The sequence below is a fragment of the Malus sylvestris genome, chromosome 17 (assembly GCF_916048215.2).
Source record: "Malus sylvestris chromosome 17, drMalSylv7.2, whole genome shotgun sequence".
In the NCBI taxonomy this organism is placed as follows: Eukaryota; Viridiplantae; Streptophyta; class Magnoliopsida; order Rosales; family Rosaceae; genus Malus; species Malus sylvestris.
In genome coordinates, this window is record NC_062276.1 from 25,893,697 (window position 1) to 25,908,212 (window position 14,516).

Below are 14,516 nucleotides of genomic sequence, written 5' to 3' on the forward strand. Positions count from 1 at the left end.
GCTTTCGAATTCTCTAGCTTTTGGTTTCTCTAGCCTTTCTTCTCTGCCTTATCTAGTTTGTCTTTGTGTACATGCATTGATTATCTATCTAGCTAGTTAGCACTTTCTGGTAATTTGGGAATATATAACTTTTTGACCCAAATGACTGAATCTGTGTGTGTCCGTCTCTCTCTTTCTGGGGAACAGAGAAGTTATCAAGTAAAAAGTTGAAATTGTTAACCTAGAGCACAGAGGGCTTCCTACGAACAATTGTTAAGATTTGTGTTTGATCTACATACATGTCAAGAATAAAATTAAAAAGTTTATCATAAAAATACATAAGCAACCAAGAATTGCAAAAATAATCTATCAATAGAGGAGCAAAACAATAACTAAAGCAGCCTTCTAACACCCTTATCACACAAATACAGAAGCAACAAAGTATGGAGAAACAATCTAGCAACAGAGAGATATTCAAAGGATGTGAAGCAGAAAAGGAACCTCAATTTGATTTGTTGAGAAGGAAACAGCAGCAAAGCATGAAGAAACGCATAAATGAGCACAGTACAACCTCCAAAGTTATAAAGACACAAACCTGACTCTAACCGTGTACGAAACAGTGCACTCAACAGACTAATCTTCCTAACACCCAACTAAACAGCCTATAAACATCCATTACAATTTTATTGAAACAACAAAATATCAATCACAGTTTTAACAAAGCAAATAGCAAACCAAACAAAAAACAATGATTTCCAAACAATGTTTTACCTGTTGAATCAGAGGACAAAACTGAAAACCCACTCTCTCCCATACCTCCCTCAGCCATCCTCTCCTCACCAACCCCGTTGGGTAACCCGTTAGCCCCAAAAAATCCTTTCTGCCCTCTCTCATTCTCCCTGTCCATCCTTCTCTCAAAAAGTGGACAAAACCGCTAAATATCTCTCCCACTCAGTCGAAACCATGCTTTCTGCCCTCTAAATATCTCTCCCATTTTAAGTTTGAAGGGGACTCTTTACCTTCTTGGGGGAATATCAGGATACCCACGCCCCTGTGAAGAAACACACCCATAAAAATAATAAAAGTTGTTGCAAGGATCCAAGAGAGTTAATATGGACAAAGCAAAAGGTGTATGCTTACAGTGCTAACGATGCAATGGTTTTTGTTGCAAACCTGGTCATTTGCCAATCGTTGAAAAACTGTACAAAATATATAAACAAATGATGGTTTGTTGATAGAAGCACGCATCAAAATCAAGCTCTATCATGCTAAAGCGTCAGAGCTACAAAAAAAAAATAGTATACCTGATTCTTTCTCCACAAGAAGTATGTACCCAGCTACACTGACAATATCTGCATGTTAGAATTAAAGGTTTGAGTTTTCTTTCTTTGGACACTTAGGGTTGGTCTATAAGGATTAGCAATGCGTTTATAACATTTACATTATCAAAATTGAATAACATTGTTTCTAAACACGGAAATTTAATTATTCTCTCTTAATCATCTGGATACCTTTGACCTCTTCAACATGAATAGGGACAGGGAAGGCCTGTGTGTGAACCAGATGCAAAGTTTTAAGTTCAGACACAGTAAGGTGACAATGAAGAAGATATCATCAAATCGTCTAAAAAAAATCAAATTAGATCCATTCTTACTGTGTTTGGCCTATTTATGCAATCAAATACATTTCCAGCTTCTGAGAACCTTAACCAGCCCATTACCAACCTATAAAGCAAGTCAATTAACATTCTGGTTTGACAATATGTGAATTGTTATCATTGTTATCAACGCAATGAAAATCTAATGCTACCACAGGGAGGAAGTTGATCAACTCAAGATTAACAAAGTATTCAATAAAACCAGGAATGCACGCATTTAAATGTGAATGGCATTAGTCATTTTCATACAAAATCAAACAGGAAAGTATACCATTATTTTGAGAAGATCACCTGCCTTGCCGGCAAGTAGTCGATCATCCTGATCTTGATCTTCTCCCTCGTCATTTTCTCCAATTCTTCCTACCCCCTTCAGAAACAATAATTCAAGTAAAATAAAATAAACCAACCACCTCGAATTTCCACATATATAAATGTCCACGAACTCAAAAACTACCTTGTATTCTCTAGGTTTCTGATAATTTTAAGAAGGGTAAATCTCAGTTTACTACCCTCAAGTTTCGTGGTTTTCAACATTTAGTACATGAAGTTTTTTTCGTCTCAGAGTCATACCTAAAGTTAACTTTGGGACAGTCTCGTACATCCGTTAGTCTGGCTGTTAAGTCTTCCGTTAACTGATGACGTGGCACCCATGTGGACAATGACTGAGCACCAAATGTCATTAAGGGTCCACGTGGAAATTAAAATTTCAAAAAAAATTTGGGTTAAATCTCAATCCCGCCCCTCACCCACCCCACCTTCCCCTTCCCTGATACCCACCCGCTAACATCCAATTTCATATTTCCCACTCGTAGCTTCCTGTGGTAATGGAGTCTGCAGCAGCTTGGGTGGACGCCCAAGAGTAGAAGGTCTGCAACGACGACAACTTCATCTTCAAGCGGAGGAAGCAGCGCAGAGTCGACCCAAATGTCAACTCGTTGGTCCCGACTCCACCGTCCTCGTTCATCGTGGATCTACAAGAGGATATCTTTCATCTTCCTTGTCTCTTCTTTTTCTGTTCTTTTTTTTTCTCGTACCATGTGCACCTATTTCCTCTAAAACAACACAATAAGAGTGAGATCGACTCCGGTGACACAGAGAACTACGATTAGGCGTACACATTGGTATTAACACCTACTGAAGAGCTCAAATCCACGATCTGAACTTGCTTCTGCACCATTTGTGGGCCGGCCGGGAACCTCTCGGTCACAATCGCAGCCAAACAACCCTTATTTCAAAATTTCAATTTTTATTTAAAAATACCAGAAGGTTGATGTGGTGTTGTTGTGATAGGATTTAGTTGTTATCCCCAGTACTTCTGGAGAGAGCGGAGGAGGAAGTTTCTTCTCAAACTCAGAGCTAAGTACCAGGCGGAGATCGAGTAGTGGGAACTTTTGTTGAGCACGAAAATGGGAGGATACGCGCAACGGAAGAAAGGGCGCAGCAGCTTCAGCGGAACCAGAGAAGGAGCAGCAGCATAGAATGGAAGACCGAAAATGGGAGGATACGACGTTGTTGGATGCGTCTGGGTGTTAGAGATTCAGGGGACAAAGTCCTGTTGTGGGTCGTTGGTGGATGAGCTTCTGTTGCAGGTGAATTGGGGGTTTCTTTCTTTTTGTTTTGGGATTGTTTGGTTTGTGGAAACTTTTTTGAAAATTGAAAGATTTTGGGGATTAGGGTTTTTGCAAAGGTCGGAAATTTGAGAAACTCTGATCGAGAAATTGTGCTAGCTTTCATCCAGATCGAGAAACTCTGTCGTCTTCTCCAGAGATTCAACCCTTTTGTTCTATTTTTTGAATTTTTTTTCAATTTTTAATTTTCACGTGGACCCCTTAATTACACGTGGCGTCTAGTCATTATCCACATGGGCACCATGTCATCAATTAAAGGGAGACTTAATAGCCAGACTAACAGATGTATGAGACTATCCCAAAATTAATACTTTAGGTATGACTCTGGGACGAAAAGAACTTCATATACCAAATGTTGAAAACCACGAAACTTGAGGGTAATAAACTGAGACTTATGCTTTTAAGAATTATTGACCACAAACCCTAGCATTTCAAATCTAAATAAGTAAAACAAAACCTAGATCAACCCACCAACCACAATCAACTATCCAATATTTTGTATTTACCATAAGTAGAAGAAGAAAAAAAGGAAAATGGGGTGGTTTCAGGTCTGAAGTTTTGTTCCGACCAAGAAATTTGTAGAGTAGTGAAAGCTAGCAATTTTGGAAAGAGAGAGATAGAAAGTTGGGCGCTGCTGGTTGTTCGGAGAGCAAGGCAAGGAGAGGGTTTGAGAGAAACAAAAGGGTTTCTGAAACAGAAACACTGGAAATCAGCCTACCCCATACTTCTCCCTTACTATTTCTCCCTAAACCCATACCTCCCCGATAAAAAATCCTCTCCTCTCTCCCCTAAATCCCGGCGAACCTCTCCCTCCAACCCGTTAACCCTTCTATCCCCATTCCCTCTCTCTCCTCGACTCAAAGTCCAAATCTAGCCCAAACACTAAAACATCGTTCTTAAGCCCAGTGGCAATCTTGTAAATAAAGCAAAATTTGGGCTAAAATCAACCCGGTGGAAATTTTGTAAATAAATTGAAATTCACTTAAAATTGCACAGTGCCACCTCCCCTGACTTTTGACTAAAGTAATGATGATGGTTGGTAATGGGTTGTCTTCCATAAACCCATTCATTTACGTGTCAAAGACTTATACTGGTACAAATTTCGGGTCATGCCATGAATTATCACCCTACTCACCATATACTAAAACCAAATTGAATGATTTGGTCAATTTTCTATCTCCTCCCAATTAATCCATTTTATGCAATGCAACTTCTTGAAAAGTATTGTAGATATAACTAAAAACTAACTCATTTTAGGCCTTTTACTAAATCGTAAAACCTCGTTGCCCCCAGAAGATGCACTATCATTTGACAAAGTCTGCCAAGCCTTAGAAATTAGGTTCAACAAGTTTGCGTTACAATATTACCCATAAATTGCACAAGCTAGCAATTATTCATGCTAAAAACGAAGGGAAAAAAAAAAGAAATTTGTGGATACAAATTTCCGCATTCTTCTTCTTAGACGAAAATGCACTTGCAAAACAATTAACACCTAAGATCAAGGCTAAGAGCCTCACGCGCCCACGATGATTGGGAGGCTTTGGCCAAAGAATCTCTGCTCCCAAAGTTAGAATTTGAGGGAAAAGTGTTTAGAGAAATTTAGAGAATTTTAGAAAAGAATTGGACTTAGGTTTTGGAGAAAATGAGTGGCTATGTATAGGGGTGTGGCCGCTCCTATTAAAATTGCACAGTGCCACCTCCCCCGACTTTTGACTAAAGTAATGATGATGGTTGGTAATGGGTTGTCTTCCATAAACCCATTCATTTACGTGTCAAAGACTTATACTGGTACAAATTTCGGGTCATGCCATGAATTATCACCCTACTCACCATATACTAAAACCAAATTGAATGATTTGGTCAATTTTCTATCTCCTCCCAATTAATCCATTTTATGCGATGCAACTTCTTGAAAAGTATTGTAGATATAACTAAAAACTAACTCATTTTAGGCCTTTTACTAAATCGTAAAACCTCGTTGCCCCAAGAAGATGCACTATCATTTGACAAAGTCTGCCAAGCCTTAGAAATTAGGTTCAACAAGTTTGCGTTACAATATTACCCATAAATTGCACAAGCTAGCAATTATTCATGCTAAAAACGAAGGGAAAAAAAAAAGAAATTTGTGGATACAAATTTCCGCATTCTTCTTCTTAGACGAAAATGCACTTGCAAAACAATTAACACCTAAGATCAAGGCTAAGAGCCTCACGCGCCCACGATGATTGGGAGGCTTTGGCCAAAGAATCTCTGCTCCCAAAGTTAGAATTTGAGGGAAAAGTGTTTAGAGAAATTTAGAGAATTTTAGAAGAGAATTGGACTTAGGTTTTGGAGAAAATGAGTGGCTATGTATAGGGGTGTGGCCGCTCCTATTAGGAGAATTGGGACCGGCCACATTTGGTTGATTTATGGGGATTGATTGCAAGGTATTATGTAAAATAATATCTTGCAATTAATTTTGGCAATTAATCCCAATTTGAAATGAATAATTGGGAGTTACCTTGTGGGTGAAGATTTAATGAGGAATGATGATAGAGTTTAAAAGAATACCATTTTGATCACCTTTGACCTCGATTGAGTCGTTATTGTCTATTGTATGTGCATAGGAGTCCCGGTGTGCCTGAAGGGTAATTTTTTTCTTTTTTACCCAAAAGTCCATGTGTCGCCTCCATAATTTTCTTGATTAGTTATGGCTCCATAAATGCCCTCACACCTGCTAGGCAGCTCACAGGAAAAGGCAGCAGGTGTAGAGATCTCCAACTTTGATGCAAATTCTCACTTGGACTTGTAATTAGATTCTTCTAGGAAAGGGAAACAAATCGCCTCCAAAGCCTATTTAAGTATACCTTAAGTATAGGGTTAAATCAACTTCGGAGGGTAATTATTTATCCCTACAAGAAAGAGAGAGGATACTTGTTCCTTTTCCCCTAGCACTCTTCTTTGCTTGCTCGTGCAAAGAATCGTCTTTTGTTGATTTCTTTGTCTTCTCCGTGCTACACCAATGTAAGAAAAACTTAATTTTCCTTGTCTTCTTCTTGGGTGGTGCTGCCATGAGGTAGCCGTCGGGATGGTGCAGTACGTCAGTTGGCAGGGGCCAAAAGTTGGCTTGGCATGGGCTGATAAGGTGGTGTGGCAAAAGCCACTGCTTGTGCTGCTCGACTTGACTAAAGCTAAGGGCTGGCTGGGCATGGGCTGAGGAAGTGGCATGGCATGGGCCACGGTTTGGACTGCCACATCTAGGCTATTTGCTAAATATGATGAAACTACTTGAGTTTGATTTCTCCGTTGGCATAGATGAAGCAACCAATGAAAAAGCAACCAAGGATGGAACTGCCAAGATCGGAGCTACTAAAGATGAAGTGTCGAATAAGAGAATTGTTGAGTGCAAAATGGCTGCTACCCCTTAACCATTTGCTGCTTAACTGATCTTTAAGTATTCGATCTTTTGAGCTGTGTGGCCTTCTCGTACTCGAGAGCCTACCCAGATGGGTGTCAAGGAATTGGTTTATCCTCTCACGCTAGAGAGCTTACGCAAATGGGTATCAGGGAATTAGTTTAGCGTCCTGCACTGGAGAGCAATTAGTTTAACCTTTCGCACTAGCAAGTAGAACCATGTGAATGTCGGGGAATTAGTTTACCATCTAGCACTGAAAAGTAATAGTTTATCATCTCGCACTTGAAAGCAAACCCAGATGGGTGTCAGGGAATTAGTTTACCCTCTCGCATTAAAGAGAAATTAGTTTATCCTCTCGCACTGAAGAGCAAATCCATATAGGTGTCAGGGAATTGGTTTACCTTCTCGCACTGGTGACAATTAGTTTATCTTCTCGCACTAGAGAGCAGACCCATATAGGTGTCGAGGAATTGGTTTACCCTCTCGCACTAGAGATCAATTAGTTTGCCCTCTCGCACTGGAAAGCTTGGAAGTCATTATCGTAAGTATAGCTGAAGAAAGCTGGATTGCTGGACAACTGAAATAATCATCAGCCTACGAGGTCTTGTTTGGCGATCTGCTTAAAACTTCGAACTATTTGTGGAACCCGCGTAAAGGTGTAAGTGGGAAACACATCAAGTTGCTCCCAAACTTTCTTCAAGTATTGTGCCTTCGTTAGATGTTTCATCATGTACCCTCCTAAGGCTTGGTTGGTGATCAGCTGAGAATCTGAATGGATTGTAAAGTTCTTCAATGTTGAGTTTTTCGCTAGCAGTGGCTGCTAATAAAGCCTTGTCTTTTGCTTCATCGTTGGATGCTTTGAAGTTTGAAGTGTCATGGGCTTGGTCGACGCAGATAGGAGCTGCAGGGTGGCATGACTGGGAGTCGTGGTACAAGATCGGCACGACTGAAAGCCATGGTGACAAATCAAGGGCGGCCGGAAGCCGTGGAATAGGTAGTCACGACTTTAAGCTCAAAGTTGTGATGAAAACAAGACATGCCCCTAGTTCTTGGTGGTTAGGCTGATGTGTCCTTCTAGTACTCGTCTACCTTCGGCGTGCGATTAGGCTGAGTTACTGCTTCTATCGGAACAAGTGTAATCATTGTATCCTTTATTGTATGTGGGATGGTTATGTCTACTCGATATTGTCAATGAAAAGTTACATGTTTATGTCATGTCTCATCAGAGCGCTTTGTTACGTTGGAAATCATGCAATCGTGTTATCAAGACCCTCTCAACTTCTTCCTGAATTTTCCTCCAGTCATGACTTTAAGCTGCTCTTCTCTATGCTCGGCTCATCTATGATGCGGCTGCAGTGCATGTAGTACACTCCTAGCAGGTGAGCGAATTACTCGCAAACTGCCAGTTGAATTTGAGCCGGATTGAGTGACTACTTCTCTCCATCCGTCATGTTCCCTACTCCGATATGAGGTAGAGGATGCTCCTTGCAGGCTTAGTCGCGGATGAACACTTCGCTTGGAAGGTTGCTCATGTTGATTATTGGAGTGTGGCCCTAATCGTGAATGTATGCTTGTCTGTGGGCCTAACTGAGAGTTGACGCTTATCCACACGCTAAGACCAGAGTATACGTTATCTTGGGGGGCCAGTCGGGAATGTACACTGCCAGAACACTCAATTCGTGACTAGTCAAGTGGTTGCTTATTAGGACACTGCTAGAGAGGTTCCTCGTCTATCCTTGTCCTACTTCGGGACACCTAGTCAGGGGCACGTTGCATCTTGGTACGCTGCAAAAGCTGAATCACCAAGGTCGTCTGTTGTGCAAGGGCGCTTGTCAACTCTATGACTTGTCGAGACAAGTGTTATTCTTCATTTGGGTTGGAAGAGCTTGGATGAAATACGTCTCCTTGACTAGTGGAAGTGTGGTAGACTCCGAGCACGCAATTTGAGTTGGGAAATGTCAAATCTGAGGAGAAATGTGGTGAAAATGCTCCCGGTTCAATCGTTGGCCCAGAAATTTAGAGCCGGAATAGTTGAACCGATCTTGGACTAGTTTGGGACTCTACTGAAGTGGGCTAGAGCGAGTCGGATCACTGGCATGGGCTAGGCCACGTGTGGTGAACGTGGGCGCTGAGCCTGCCCTCTCCTTGGTATGGCTTGGGTCAGCAGCTGTGCGTCGAGCCTGGCCTTGGCGTTGCTCCGTGGCATGGGTATGGGGGTGCCAGGCTTCTGTTGCTGTTATCTAGGCCTAGGCTCCCTCCTGGGCCTGGACTGCTGAAGTGGCAGCGAGTTAGGCTGCCTTCAAGGGTTATGCCTTTTGGGCCGTGGCCTGCTCGATCTAGGCTGGTTGCCTTATGACACGAGCTTAGGCATGTTGCTGCGAAGTGGCCTGCTTACCGTGGATGTGGATCTCGTCGTGGGTGGCCACGGTGGTTTCTGTCGTGGTGGCTGCTGCGATGGTGCCTCGTGGTGGTGCCACTTCATTTGTTGTCACGTCGAGCCTCGTGGATTGTCCTGGTCCCAATTCTTGAACGTTGGAATTTCCGTTTGTCGTGATTTCCAAATTTCTTGTCATTGTACTTTTCTTTTACATTGATTCAAAGAATTTTCATAAAAAATTCTAGGAATGAGAACGTACAAAAAATCTACAAATGAACAAGAAAACGAAAAACCTTAAATGTGAGAGTATTTTTTCGAGCATTTGAATCAAGGCTCTCAATGAAAGCACCCATTTGTGGATGCAAAATTCCGCCTTCTTCTTCTTGGATGAAAATGCACATGCAAAACAATTAACACATAAAATCAAGGCCATAAGGCTCATGCTCCCACGATGAATTGGGATGGGGGGCTTTGGTCGAAGAATCTCCGATGCCAAAGTTAGAATTTGAGGGAAAAGTGTTTAGAGAAATTTAGAGAATTTTAGAAGAGAATTGGACTAAGGTTTTGGAGAAAATGAGTGGCTATATATAGGAGTGTGGCCGACCCTATTAGGAGAATTGGGACCGGCCATATTTGGTTGATTTGTGGGATTGATTGCAAGATATTATGTAAAATAATATCTTACAATTAATTTGGAAATTAATCAATTAAATGGGTAATTAATCAATTAATTTTGGCAATTAATCCCACTTTGAAAAGAATAATTGGGAGTTACCTTATGGGTGAAGATTTGATAAGGAGTGATGAGAGGGTTTAAAAGAATACCATTTTGATCACCTTTGACCTCGATTGAGCCATTATTGTCCGTTGTATGTGTGTGGGAGTCCCCGTGTGCCTCAAGGGTAATTTTATCTTTTTAACCCAAAAGTCCACGTATCGCCTCAGTAATTTTCTTGATTATTTTTTGCCCCACAAAATGTGATTGATCATGTGCAGGATTAATCCAACTTCTAATATATCCATTGTTTGTTTAGGGTATTGAGAGACAATAAGGACATGATTCCATCTTTTTAAAGCCAAATTTCTTTAGTCCAAGAACTTCGACCTCTAGTCCTACAGCTTGGACCTATCACTTATGTAAACTTGCCTTGTTGCTTTTTATTTTCCTTAAATTTTTTGTTCATCGCCATGTGGCTTCTTGATCCAATCATACATTTTCATGTAGAAAAAAACTTGTACACAGTAATGCATTATTGGACAAAAACAGCAACGCGGCATTGAACCCGTTTCAAATACATTATTCTCCTTAATGGTTGGACAATATTTTTTAGAGAAAACATTGGTTGGGCTCAAATCCAAATAGTAGAAAGCTTCAAATAAATCGTTTTTGCAAATCAACCACCGGCCTTCCTCCTAACCAGATGGAAGGTGCACAAGCATGATCCTCGTAGGGTCTGGGTTCGAAGGCTAGTATCATGTGAATTTGATGTTCTTCATCATGCCCCCTCAGAGGAAACATATATATCAACAATATGAGGTATTACAAAATACCTCTGTTTTCTTAATATACATATTGTTTTTCACTCCTCTATTTTATTTTATTTTTCACTTAATACTATGATCTAGTGGTATTTCTCTTCACTTATAAGTAAGAGGTTTTAGGTTCGATTCTCATCAAAAACAAATTTGAACCACAATATTGCTAGCCCATTGGGAGGTTAAGCACACCCCTCCCCCTTAGAGTATATAATATCATTTGTTCAAAAAAAATATAACGCCAACCATACCAAAATTCCATCGAGATAAAGGAATACAAAGCTTAGTTATATGCAATCTATATGAATTAGAAGAGACATCATTTTATAGGTATGATTAAAGGACTTTTGTGTTGAGGAAATCCATTTCTCTGTTTCCCGACCTATGTCCGTACAAATTACGAGTCGTGTAAAAATTGTCGCCCTACTCCCCATATACTAAAAACAATTTTAATGATTCGGTCAATTTTGGCCTACTCCTAAATAAACCATTTTATACTTATATTTTTATTCAATGGTATAACTTATTATTGTATTTAGTATCAACAACTTTACATTCTTATTTAATAACCATTTTATTTTTAATTTTACTCCTACTAGAGATAGAGAAGAAATATATTGAAGACAAAGATATATAAATGGTAGAAGAAGAAAGCTTGGAGGGATGTTGAGCAAATGTAGTGGAATGATATACAAATTCAAAAATACAAACAAAAATCTGGAAACAATTCTAAATTGCTTCACTTTCAACTTTTTATTTCATATATTTTCTTACTTCGCCCTCCTTCTCAAAACGATGGATAGATCCAAGTAGAAGCCACAAGAACCGATGTATGTTTCAGTGAGACATACAAAATAAGAGTAAAAAACATGACAACAAAAATAGTATCTCATTCCAAATAATTTAAAAAGTAGAATAAAAGCGTAAGAGTTTTTTTTTTTTTTTATTTCATCCCATATACGTACACAGGAAAACTTATTCACCAAATATGGCCACAAAGGTCAAATTAAAAATGGAATATAAATAGAGATAAAATTGGCTGGGCCCAAATGCCAATGGTAAGGACTAAGTTCATTTTTCGCATGTGTTTGCACCGGCCTTCTTCTTAGCCTAGTGGTTAATGGCACTGGCAATAATTCCTCAAGGTTATGGATTCGAAGGCAGGTACCGGCGATGTGAATGATCATGAACTGATGATTGGATTATTACTATCAAGAGAAATGTTAAGGGACTCTTTAGGACAGAAAGGAACTTAAATCAAATGAGGTATTCTAAAATACCTCTGTTTTTCTACATTTTCAAGCTCGTGAAGCATGAGCAGAAACCTAATACTCTATGTCTTATTTCTCATTATTTCATCAAGCTCAATGCCTAATCCCAAGTCCTAACAAGCCAATTGACTTGACCCTTCATTCAAACAATCCTATAGCCTCATTTACATATATCCACAAATTCGAGAAATGTTTATGTGCGTCCGGAATACAAGTGTATCGCGTGTTATAATATAAGTGGTACACCGCCCCCATCACCCTCCCAAATCATCCACGATGGGCCGATGACTATCAAGTGCCCAATCATCCATCACCCCCCCCCTGCCACAAACACCACCCCATCTCTCTTTGAATTCTGGTACTACCACCTCGACCCTCATAGACGAACAGCGACGACAACCTATATTTCCAAATCGAAAAATACCCATTTCCAATTGGAATAGAAATCCATTTGGAGCAATTTGCCTTTGTATTAGATCAATCTCCCCCATGTTTCTCTCTTTCTCCCCCTTCCGTTTCTCACTCTTTAAGGAGATGTCGCCAAGCAGGTGTCAAAGGTTTTGGTTTTTTATGGGTGGTGGGAGGAGATTCTACCATTCTGGTGTGGGATAGGGTAGGCAATTAAGGAAGCATGCTGGTTTTCTTTAAAAACATATTAATATTATTCTTTGAAAAAAAAAATACATTAGAGGTTATTTTAGGAATAATGATGGGTGGAGAAATAACATTTTAATTCTTTATTATTATTTTTTCTGGTGGGTGATATTATAATGTAGGTATAGAAATACGACAATGGGATTGGCCTATCAGCACTATTTTTATTCAATGGTATCTTATTATTGTATTTAGCGTCAAAATAACTTCACATTGTCATTTAATAGCCATTTTGTTTTTAGTTTTAGTATTACTAGAAATAGAAAAGAAATACATTGAAGACAGATATATAAATGGTAGAAGAAGGAAGCTTGAGAGATGTTGAGGAAGTGTAATGGAATGATATACAAATTCAAACTTGAAAATTAAAATCTAGAAACAGTTCTAAATTGTTTTCACCTTTAACTTTTTGGTTCGTATATTCTCCTTCAGTTTTCCTTCTTTTCCCCCACCACTCTCGCTTCATTCTTCTTCATGAACCAATGGACAAATCCAAGTAGAGGCCATAAAGATTGACGTATATTCTAGTGAGACATAAAATAGTATCTCATTCTAAATAATTTTAAAAAGCAGAACAATAGCGTATGAGCTTTTAGTTTTTTGATCTCGTATACATATACATAGGGAAACTTATTCACCAAATGTAGGTACAAATGCCAAATTGAAAATGACATATGTGGAGAGAAAAAATTGGCTGGGCGCAAACTCAAATGGTAGACTAAGTTCATTTTTTAGCACACGTTTGCGCCGGCTTTCTCCTTAGCCTAGTGGTTAATTGCGCTAGCATGATTCCATAAGGTTCTAGCTTCGAAGGTAATGGCTTTGGTGATTATGATGAACCCGAGTAATACTCAGGTGACTAAATTTGTAGATAATTATTTATTAAGGGTGGTGCTACCTACACTATCATTATCAAACAGGTCCATAAACCAAATGAGGTATTCTCAAATACCTTTGTTTTTATTTAGTTTCCCGAAAACAATATGAAGACAAAGTGAAATCCATTGACAAGCGTAGCCCTTATTTCCCTTAGTTTTAAAATATTCATTATCAAGGGGAATGGAAGTGGTCTAAACTTTATTTTAATTTTAAGGAGGAGAAATTTCAAACCCGGACCACTTGAGTGAAAACCTAATACCATATTCCTTATTTCTTCTTGTTTCATCAAGTTCAACGCCTAATCCTAATTCCTAACAAGTCAATTGACTTGATCCTTCATTGAACCAATCATATACCCTCATTCGCATATATCCACAAATTCAAGAAATTTTTATGTATACCTGAAATATATAATGGTACACCGCGTGTTATAATATAAATAAACATTAAAATTAATGTGTCCAATTTTAAGATATATTTTCAAATGATCCAAAAATTTAATGACCCAATAGATCTCTCAATAAATAAATAAAAATCAATTCACATGAAAAATTGTGATATTATTCCCCGATATTTACCCCAAATGGAACCATGCTTCCACAATCAATTCATAGATTGGCATGCCTCATTTTAAGATAGATTTTCATTTTTGTCTCACATTTTTTCTTGCATTTTTATCCTTGTGGTTTCAATCTGTTTTCACTTTAGAATTGATTCGTGCGGCTCTATTGTGTTTTTCGAGTGGTAACTTTTCCTCTTTGGTTTCCTATTTTCTCAATATTGGGTATCTCACCGTTTTATATTGTGGCTTCATCCTTTGTTCCAGTCATTTGGAGGTTGCTAATGGCTAGATGGCTCAAGGCTGATTGGTCTTGTGTCAACGAACGGACTAGATTTGGGGGGATTTTTCGCTCATCAAAGCATGGAGCATTTGGTGCTTTTGCATGAAACATAAAATTTGTAAGTTGAGTTGCGGCAAAAATTCTTGCTTTCATTGAGGTCATACGTATAGCTTAGGTTAGAGATTGGAAACATTTGTAGATTGAAACAAACCCCACGTTGGTTATTCACTATCTTTTTAAGGCTTCTAATGTGGTCATGTGATTTCTATTGGTGGATTGGAAGAATTGTCTCTGGCGAC

At 39.1% G+C, this 14,516-nt stretch overlaps 1 long non-coding RNA gene across 1 annotated transcript; it reads right to left on the reverse strand.

Annotated features, from left to right (window-relative positions):
- Positions 1-465: 465 nt before the first annotated feature.
- Positions 466-1,910, reverse strand: LOC126611567 (uncharacterized). Its single transcript, XR_007618898.1, has 3 exons — positions 1,284-1,910; positions 1,120-1,178; positions 466-1,030 (listed from the first exon to the last, which is right to left on the reverse strand). It is a non-coding gene; the product is annotated as an uncharacterized LOC126611567 (long non-coding RNA).
- Between the last annotated feature and the right edge of the window lie 12,606 nt (positions 1,911-14,516).